This window comes from Onychomys torridus, chromosome 2 (genome assembly GCF_903995425.1).
Source record: "Onychomys torridus chromosome 2, mOncTor1.1, whole genome shotgun sequence".
In the NCBI taxonomy this organism is placed as follows: domain Eukaryota; kingdom Metazoa; phylum Chordata; class Mammalia; order Rodentia; family Cricetidae; genus Onychomys; species Onychomys torridus.
This window is the reverse complement of record NC_050444.1, coordinates 159578519-159587424: the sequence shown is the minus strand read 5'-3', so window position 1 is coordinate 159587424 and position 8906 is coordinate 159578519.

Below are 8906 nucleotides of genomic sequence, written 5' to 3'. Positions count from 1 at the left end.
CATAGATGACTAATTATTAATCTATTTTTAATTATCCATTACAATTTAAAATGAGCTATACAAACATAATACCTTAAACATGAGTAGAAATATGCACACAGTATAACAAAATTAACTTTAAGTTTGTATCAATAGACTAAAGTCTATACCAATGTAAAACATTTTAAACAAGTTGTTGCTCTTTAGAAGTAAGTTCCTTAATCTACCCTTTTATCCTATTATATCTGTATCATATCCCCTTTTCTTCTTTAGAAAGAGATCTCATTTATAATCAAAGTGCTTTAAAGAAAAATATTGTTTTTTCTCTGTCCCACACCAGAGGGCTCTTCTGATTTGGGACACAAGAATCTCTTAACCTTCTCTTTTAGCAATATGTCTGGGTTTAGAGAAGGAGTGAGCCAATTCCATCTCCAAAGCCAGTTTGATAATTTTGGGAATATGGGTGTAGTTTCTCTTACTACTTCCTGCTGGAGGGGGGCGCTGTATCTTATGGGGACACAAAGAAAATTTTAGGATTATGGAGTAGTCCATTAGGGTGAACCTCTGAGCCAGCTGCCTTGAAACCATTCTGGATGTTAGATCATCTGGGCCATGGTGTCATTGGAGACCTTGGCTGATCAAACCTGATGTATCTTAATCTGGAACAAATCCACAGCCTCTGGCTTTCTGTGGAAACAAAAGCAGAGACTCCTTTCCAAAGCAACATATCCTTATATCCAAATTTTGGAGTCAAGGTACCTTTACAATTTACATATTTGTTTAACTCAACAGCTTTTATGATCAAATCTTTTTCTGCAGTTAAAAATCCCAAAGACAACATAAACCAGATTCTCTGTGTAATATCCATCTTTATAAGACTGAAATGCTGCTGTGGCTGCTGGCTCCACCCACCTCAGCTTCCCAACATGGCGGTGGTACAGTTTACCGCCAGCTCTGTGTCTGGAGCCATGTGTACCATCAACTATCAGAAGCAGTTCTATCAAAGCAGCGCATAGCCCAGAAACCTTTTTTTTTTTTTTTTTTTTTTTTCTTTTAACTAGCAAAGGTGAAATCTACCATGCAGCAGAGTAAAGTGTCGCTTGTAGACTCCTCATTCCCACCACAGTGCAGGTCAGATGCACACGCCAGGAACCTGCCATAGTAGCTCAAACCGGCAGGCTGCCGCTAACTTGAGAGAGACAACTAGGAAGCTTTTTTTTTAGCTCCATCTTAGAATCTTTTTTTCTCAGGTTTTAGGTGGAAACTCTTGCCAACACGTTGGGTGCCATTTGTAGTTGGAGTTTTCCTGCCTGGCCCATAGTCAGGACAAATCTCTCTCACCTGCCAGGCCCATAGACGCTCAGAACCAACCAAGTAAACACACAGAAACTTACATTGTTTAGAAACTGTATGGCCGTGGCAGGCTTCTTGTTATCTATTTCTTCTATCTTGAATTAACCCATTTCTATTCATCTATAATTTGCCACATGGCTCGTGGCTTACCAGTACCTTACATCTTGTCATGGTGGTGGCTGGCGGTGTCTTTCTCCACCCAGCCTTCCACCTCCCAGAATTCTCTTCTCTCTTGTCCCACCTATACTTCTTGCCTGGCCACTGGCTAATCAGAACTTTATTTACACAGAGCGATATCCACAGCAATTATTATTTTTAGCTGTTGCACTATGGAGACCCTTTCTCTACCTTCATTGGCCACATGGCACATCCTGCCCTGGGCTGGGGTCATAGAGAGTTCAGAAAAGCCAGAGTTCTGGTGGTTTGGCACATGATACATGTTCTTAGCTCTCATGATGTTTGCTGTGTGAGCTGGGGGCGAGCTGAGGAGTCTCTGGTCTTCCCTCTTGGGGATTTGAAGTCCCATGTATGCAAAGAGGAGGTCGTAGCTCACTCTGTCCTCGCTGGCTGCAGCCATTGACTCTGCACCCATGGTTAATGGCCACCAGGGCACAGCTGAGCAGGAAGAGGACCAACAGGCAGCAGTTTGACAGGGTAGAGCATCCTTGGGGGCCACGTAGCCTGCCCTCTGTCCGGAGTGGGCAGCAGCCCTAGGGACAGCTCTGCTGAAAAGTCGTAAGTGATCTGTGACAGTCGCTGCTGGCCTTCCTCTTTGGAGCTGGCTGCTTTAAGTCCTCCAGCTCCTGCCAGGTCATGTCTTCTATCCCCGCCTTCCACAGTAGACACTGTGCTGGAAGCAAATCCCACCTCAAGTGAAAACTGTCATTTTAGTTGCCTGGCAGCTCCCTGGGGCCAGCCAGGCCAAAGCAGGTGTCCTTTCCACAGACCTGATGCTGTTGGGGGTGTGTCTCCTCCTTTGTCCAGACAGGGTGACTGGAGCTCCAAGAAGGAAGCCATTTGTCCTAGGTGACCCAGCTACATAGCAAGGATGCTGAACAGAGCCTGGGCTCTGCACCCAAGGTCAGGGTGATGGCTGTTCTACCAGGATAAGACCCTTTGAGAAGTGATGGGCAGGCTCATGGAGGCCAGGGGACCAGGACAGAACTTCAGCATGTCTCCTGAGAGGCAGAAGACTGAAGCTGGGAAAGAAAAATGGGAGACCCATTGCCCATTTGGAGAAAAGGGCCAGGGTTGGAGGTATGGGAGAAGTACATACTTCAATGTTAAGGAGCCAGCTCTGGGGCTAGATACACCTGTGTGCAAATCCTCAGCTCTGCCGCAGTCATTGCTGCCCACTGCCTCAGTTTCCTCTCTATAACCTAGCTACAGACTAACGCCTTTTGCTTAGAGGCTGTGAAGTTAAAATGAGTGATGAGTTGAGCCTGGGCACCATGTGCTCCTCCCTGGAGAGCACGGCTGGGAGCTAAGATTATTGCTGCTGGGTTGCCACTGGAAGCCGTTTTGTTTGTTTGTTTGTTTGTTTGTTTTTGTTTTTTGGCGGTGGGTTTGGAGATAAAGAAGTGTAATAAAGAAGAGCTGGTAGGACCTGGAATCCAGCTAGGATGGTGGTGTGATGGGGGAGGGGGCAGCTGAGAGAACAGTAGTGAATTTGACTCTGGACTCAGGGGCACAATCTGAAAATGGGTTCTGAGAACCCCTATCCTTCTTGGGTGCCACCACTGGTCATGGTCTCTCCACCCCCAGGCCTGCTATCACCTCCTGTCCTATTTTCTGCCTGTCCTGACTTGTCCTCTGTCTGAGGATTCACCCCTTCCCAGGACAGCTGCACAACATTCCCTGGGAAGGATTTAAACTGAAGCTAGAATTAATTGCAGGGGAGAGGGACCGCCCTGTGTGCTGTGGTTAGGAGCTGCATTGGGATCTGGCAGACAGGCTGATGGCTAAATGTGGCTGTTGTGCTTAGAATCACCAAGCGCCTGGCTGTCTTCCCCTCCTAGCATCCCGCTTCAATTGCAAGAGAAAATCGAGGTCTAATGACAGACTTGGCTCGCAGCTGGCACAAGCCCCTAAGCAAAAGCAGCGTGCTTGGTGTGCTGAAGGGGAGGAAGGACGCCGGAGCCAGGAACTCCGGCTTCCTCCGGCCATCTCTGCGAGACTTGGCAATTTCAGTAGTCACAGATGACATGTGGGATACTGCTGACCAAAATCTTCATGGAAGCTTTGAGGATAGAAATTTAAGGTCCACTAAAGTGGCAAATGGTGTCTCATGAATTCCTGACTTCAGAAATCAGAGGAGAGGAAGCAGTCTCCATATGGAAGTCTCTAACTCTCCTTGCTGCCTGTGCATGCCTGGACAGAGATGCCTCTCCTGGAACACTGGTTGCATTGCCAGCTCGTACTATGCATAAGTCACAGTTCACATCTTGGCTGTGTCACCTGTTGTAAAACCCTGGAGGGTCCATTTTGTGTGGAGTTGATGACCTCATCGTTAACATTTTACGGACAGGGAAACTGAAGGGCTGTGAGAAGCTGGTGGCTTGCTTGAGGGCTGGGACTTATTCCAACCCTAGAGGCTGGTCGATTGGTCAACCATGGCCCTGTCGACCCAGGGTGGAGGAAGCTGCAGAAAGAGGCCGAAGGTGACGAGCATCCCTGTGTCCCTGTGCTCTAACTCTGCCCCTGAGTCCAGAGCCCACACTCATCACTGTGTCCTCAGCCTGACCAAATCCAGCCTTGCTGACACATCGCTCCTGCCTTGTCCAGACCCTGGAAGCTCTGGTGTTTCCTGTGAAATGGAACAAACTTTGGTGTGGGGCACATCAGGCATTGTTGGCTCTGTTGCAGCTGTGAACTTGGGCGACCTTTCTCTGACCTCACTTCCCTTATCTGTAAAATGGGGATTGTGTCCTCAGCTCAGCTAGGATAATAATGTTGAGTGCTTTGGAAGGAAAATCGCCAGAGGCTCATGGGGTCTAGCAGTTGTGAAGGTCTGAGAGGCTCAAAGCCGTGGCTATGCATCGGCAATGGGCAGGAGTGGGACCCTCGGTAAAGGCCTTGACTGCAGGAGAACCTGTGCTTGGGGAGGGGAGTGCACAAACAGGTCTTCAGATGTCCAGTTACTTTTGCTGAGGCTGAAGATGCTTTTACTGTCATTCTCCTGGCCACTGTTGCTGTTGTTGACAGTTTCTCCTAGGCAATCTCAGCCTTCCAGGCACTCTGCCTCCGCCTCCCAAGTAACTCTGGCCAGAGTTACCCTACATCCTGCAGGCTCAGTGCCTGCCCTCCCTGAACTGGTCATGGAGCAGGGTACAGGGCGGAAGATCTGCTCATAAGCTCAAACCCACCTGATATGCAAGGGATGGGGATTATTAGGTGGGGAGAGAGGATGTGGGATCAAGCTCCAGTCTGAAGGACTGGACTCTGCTATCCCGAGCCTCCACTGAGGGCTCCTTCTACTACCTTCCTCTGGAGCCCAAACCTGGGCATGTAGTGGGCACCTGCCAGGCTAGCTTACTGCTGCAGTCCCTTGTATGGAACTCAGCAGCGTCCCAGCTACCTTTGCTCCGAATTCTCCATCCTACCCTCTCTCGCCATCCCCGCCACATTCCTCATCTTCCCGGGGTCTTCTGCATGTAGGGAGGAGGTCCAGACAAAGGGAGGATGTCCTCACTTAGAGGACTCCATCCTCAGAGGGCTGCTTGGGACCCCAGGAACAGGGTAAGCCATGTGGCTGGACAGTGACAGCAGGGGGACCAGACGACCTTACCCAGACATTGCAACTACATAGCTTTAATTTATTTAATCAATTCCGGCCCCCGGGCTGAGGAAGGGAAACGGCAGGATATTAAATCTGTCTCCCTTGCTGATCTGTCATAGGGATGTCAGCACACATTGATTCTCCTCCTCCCGCTTTTATTAACTGTCTCCTCCAGGGGCTGCAGGCACCACAGGTCCCAGCCCAGACCCTGCTGGGAGCCGGGAACAGATTGCAGGGGGAAGAAGGGGCGTGGAGGGGGCTGGATGGGCTGCAATGATCTTTTAGGGGGACAATTACAACAAGAAAACTTTCATTTCATAATCTATGCTCTTCTGTTTATAAAGAAGACGTGATGTTTAGAGAGCGGTGGGGGAGCTGGCTGCATTGCGCAGCCCCACAGGGACCGGACTGGCACTTCCTGTTCACTGGGTACTGGACTAGGTTCTGCTGGCTGTTGTAACCAACTACTATAAGCAGAGTGGTTTCAAAGCAGCACAGGTGAAGCTTGGCACGGTAGCACACCACCGTCATCCCCGCACTCATGAAAGAGCAGGAGGAACAGGAGTTTGGGGCTAGCCTCAGCTACATAGCAAGTTTGACACCAGCTGAGATACAGAAGGCCTTGTCTAAAAAAACTAATGCCCTATGCCAAGAAGACGGAGCAGGAGACAAGAGCGTGGAAGACTGAAGACATCAGAGCCAGAGAACCCTCAAAAAAGCCAGATACAGTAGCGTCTGCAGTTCCAGCACTCTTGCTGAGATGGGGGGCAGATACAGGACAGTAGCCTGGGGGCTCCATGCCAGCTAGCCTGGGGGTGTGCAGCACAATAAGGCACAAGGCGAGCACCAACTCCTGAATGCACACACATATGCATGCATGCACAAGCATTCCCTCCAAAATAAAATGAATCAACAGCACAAAGCATTGTCTGGCAGCTCTGGGGGTCAGTAGTCCCAAACAGGTCTTGTTGAGCTGACACCAAAGTGTGGGTAAACCTGAGCTCCTGGGGACTCTAAGGAGGGATCCTTTTCTGTGCCTGTTCCAGCTTCTAGAGGCCACTTTTATTCCTTGGCTCATGGTCCCTTCCAAGTTCAGAGTCAGCAAGGCTGGTGAAGTCTAATATCCAGTACAAACTCTGCTCCTCCTCCTCCTCCCAGATATCCACCCACCCAGTTATCCAAAGGCTAATTGATCGGCAACCTTAATCCCATTTGCAGCCTTGATTCCCCCGTACCACCTCTCACCCTGTGACATACAGCACAATATCCACACGTTTGGGGGCTTAGGATGTGGATATTTTTCGGGGACCTCACTGTGGGTCCCACACTGGCAAGAATTCCCTGCTTTATGCCCACAGCAACTCCAAGAAGCTGCACCATCCACCATACAGGTGGGGAAGCTGAGCTTGGGCGGTTGCCACTGGGAGGCAGGTGCAGGTCCAGTGGAACACAGAGGCCAAGCTCCTCTGCTCAGTTGCCCTGGGGACAAGATGCATCCATCCAGGAAGGGGAACCTGGAACTCCTTGCTGGGGATCCAATGGAGGAAGGCAAGAGCCTGTAAATGACCTTCCCCAACCTCAACCCACACAGCAAAGCGAAAGAGAAAGAGTGTGCTTTCAAAAAGGGAGACTTGGACAGCTCCCCTAGACTTCAGGAGGCACTTTCTGCTCTAAATAATTGAGGCCCTGCCTGCCTCTCTCTCCCCAGCTCATCTCCTTCAGACGATTTATTTGCTCATAAAATTGAAGGCCTTCTTTGGCACCATTTTCTGTTCTGCTTAGACAAATATTTAGCAGCCAGACCTGACCTTAATTTCCTTTAATATGGGGTGGGGGGAGCTGTGGAAGATGGAGTGGCTTGCCCAGCAGGAGAGGACACATGTGTGTCCGGGGCAGGGCCAGGGTGGGAAAGCTGCACCCCTTCCCCAGGCCTGAGAGCTTAACTACCACTCTCTCTGACTGTCCGTGTCTCCTCCCCAGTGGCAAACTCACTGGGAATGCAGGAAGAGGAGGTGAAGGTGGCAGAGTGCCGGGGACATTCGGGGACAGTCTTTACTGCAGGTGATAACAATGCAGTCAGGGTTCCTTCCTCTGCACAGAGAAAGACTGGTGTCCATGGGGCGGAAGGCAGAGGCAGGGGCAGCTGGCAAGGGGAGGGCACCAGGGATAGGGCTGGCGGGACTGGTAACCCCTTGCATCTCCCACGCAGTTGTCCACTGATTCTTGGAGAAGTAGACAAACCTTTGCTGTGCCCCAAGGTCAGAGGTGAGTTCAGGGCTGCCTCACAGGAGTACAGGTTTAAGAAGTAGGTAAGAAGAGGAAGGAATCACATGGGGTCCAAATAGTCCCCATAGAAAAGGGCATGACCAAGATGAGTCCCCAGGACAACTTAAATAGGGTCCCTGGAAATGGCCAGATGAACTGGGGCAGCTAAGATTGAAACAGTGTGGGACTGGGGTTGGGAAACTAAATGGATGGTGTCCTTGGGAGGCAGGGACCCTCAGGAGGCAGAGACTCCAGGTAGCAGGGACTCTCAGGAATCAAGGAGCCTCATATTCTAAGCTCTAGCCTCTGTAATTAACTCCTATATCTCACCTCTCCTCCCATGCCTGTCCCTTCCTTCTCCACTCCCTGGTGCCTGTCTGTGGGGCTGGGGGGCCACCAGTGCCCTCCCAGACACCCAAGCAGTAACCCTTCCATCTCCTGTGATAAATGAATCAGCTACCATGCTCAATGCTTTAGGCATCTTCTCTTTTTAATTCTCACAGCAGCCCCGCGGAGAGGCTGTGTGCATTTTCCGTGTTACAGAAACTGAGGTCTGGAGATGAAATTCACAACACCAACACAGCCTGGCATGCTGGATCACAGAGCTTGCACAGTGATGGGGTGGGTGCTCCAGGGGTGGGGTGAGGCCTCTGCAAAGGTTGAGAGGTGTGAAGGAGTGTGTTCAAAGGATGTCAGGTGGGTGGTACAGTGGGGCGTACTGCAGAGTGGAGAGAAGAACCTGCTTTTCATCAGGTGTCACCTGTTACAAAGGAGTGATGACAGGTCCCCAGAGCCTTTAGTCTTCAAGTCACCTTCGCTGAGGTCACATTATTTGGTCTTCTTTAGTTGTTGTTGCAGTTGGTGGCCCAGAGAGTTGAAAATGCGCTCAAAGATACATAGCTGAGAAATGTCATAGTTGGTTGCTGTCCCTGCCATAGTGTCCTTCTAGGGTCTTTTGAAAGAGTGGCCAAGATGGCCAGGGATCAGATCTGAGGGCTCAGATCATGAGCCCTTCACGGGGAAGGAGAGGCAGAAGCAGAGACATCAAAGACCTGGGTATTAGCTGCTTTTCTGTTGCTGGGATAAAACAATGTGACCAAGGCAGCTCACAGAAGTGGGGTCAGGCCTCCAGAGGGTCAGAGGCCATGATGGCAGAGTAGCAGCATGGTGGCTGGAGTGGGAAGCTGAGAGCTCACATTGCCAACAGCAAGCACAATGCAGAGAGAGCACACCAGGAATGGTGCATGGCTTTGAAACTTCAAAACCCACCCCCAGTGACATACTTCCTCCAGCAAGGCCACACCTCAGCCTGCCACACCTGACTCTGACCACCGGCCCCGAGCCTGGCCGCCCTTCTTTGATTGTATCGCTCCTCCAGGAAGCCTCTTTGGTCCCCACTCCTACCCCGAATGCTCTCACTACCTCCACATTCCCACATCTTGCTAAAATGTTCCACCCACCACGCGACTGTATCTTACCTTATTGAATCAATGGCTAAACTCATCACATATTAGCCACAGGTCTCTATTCT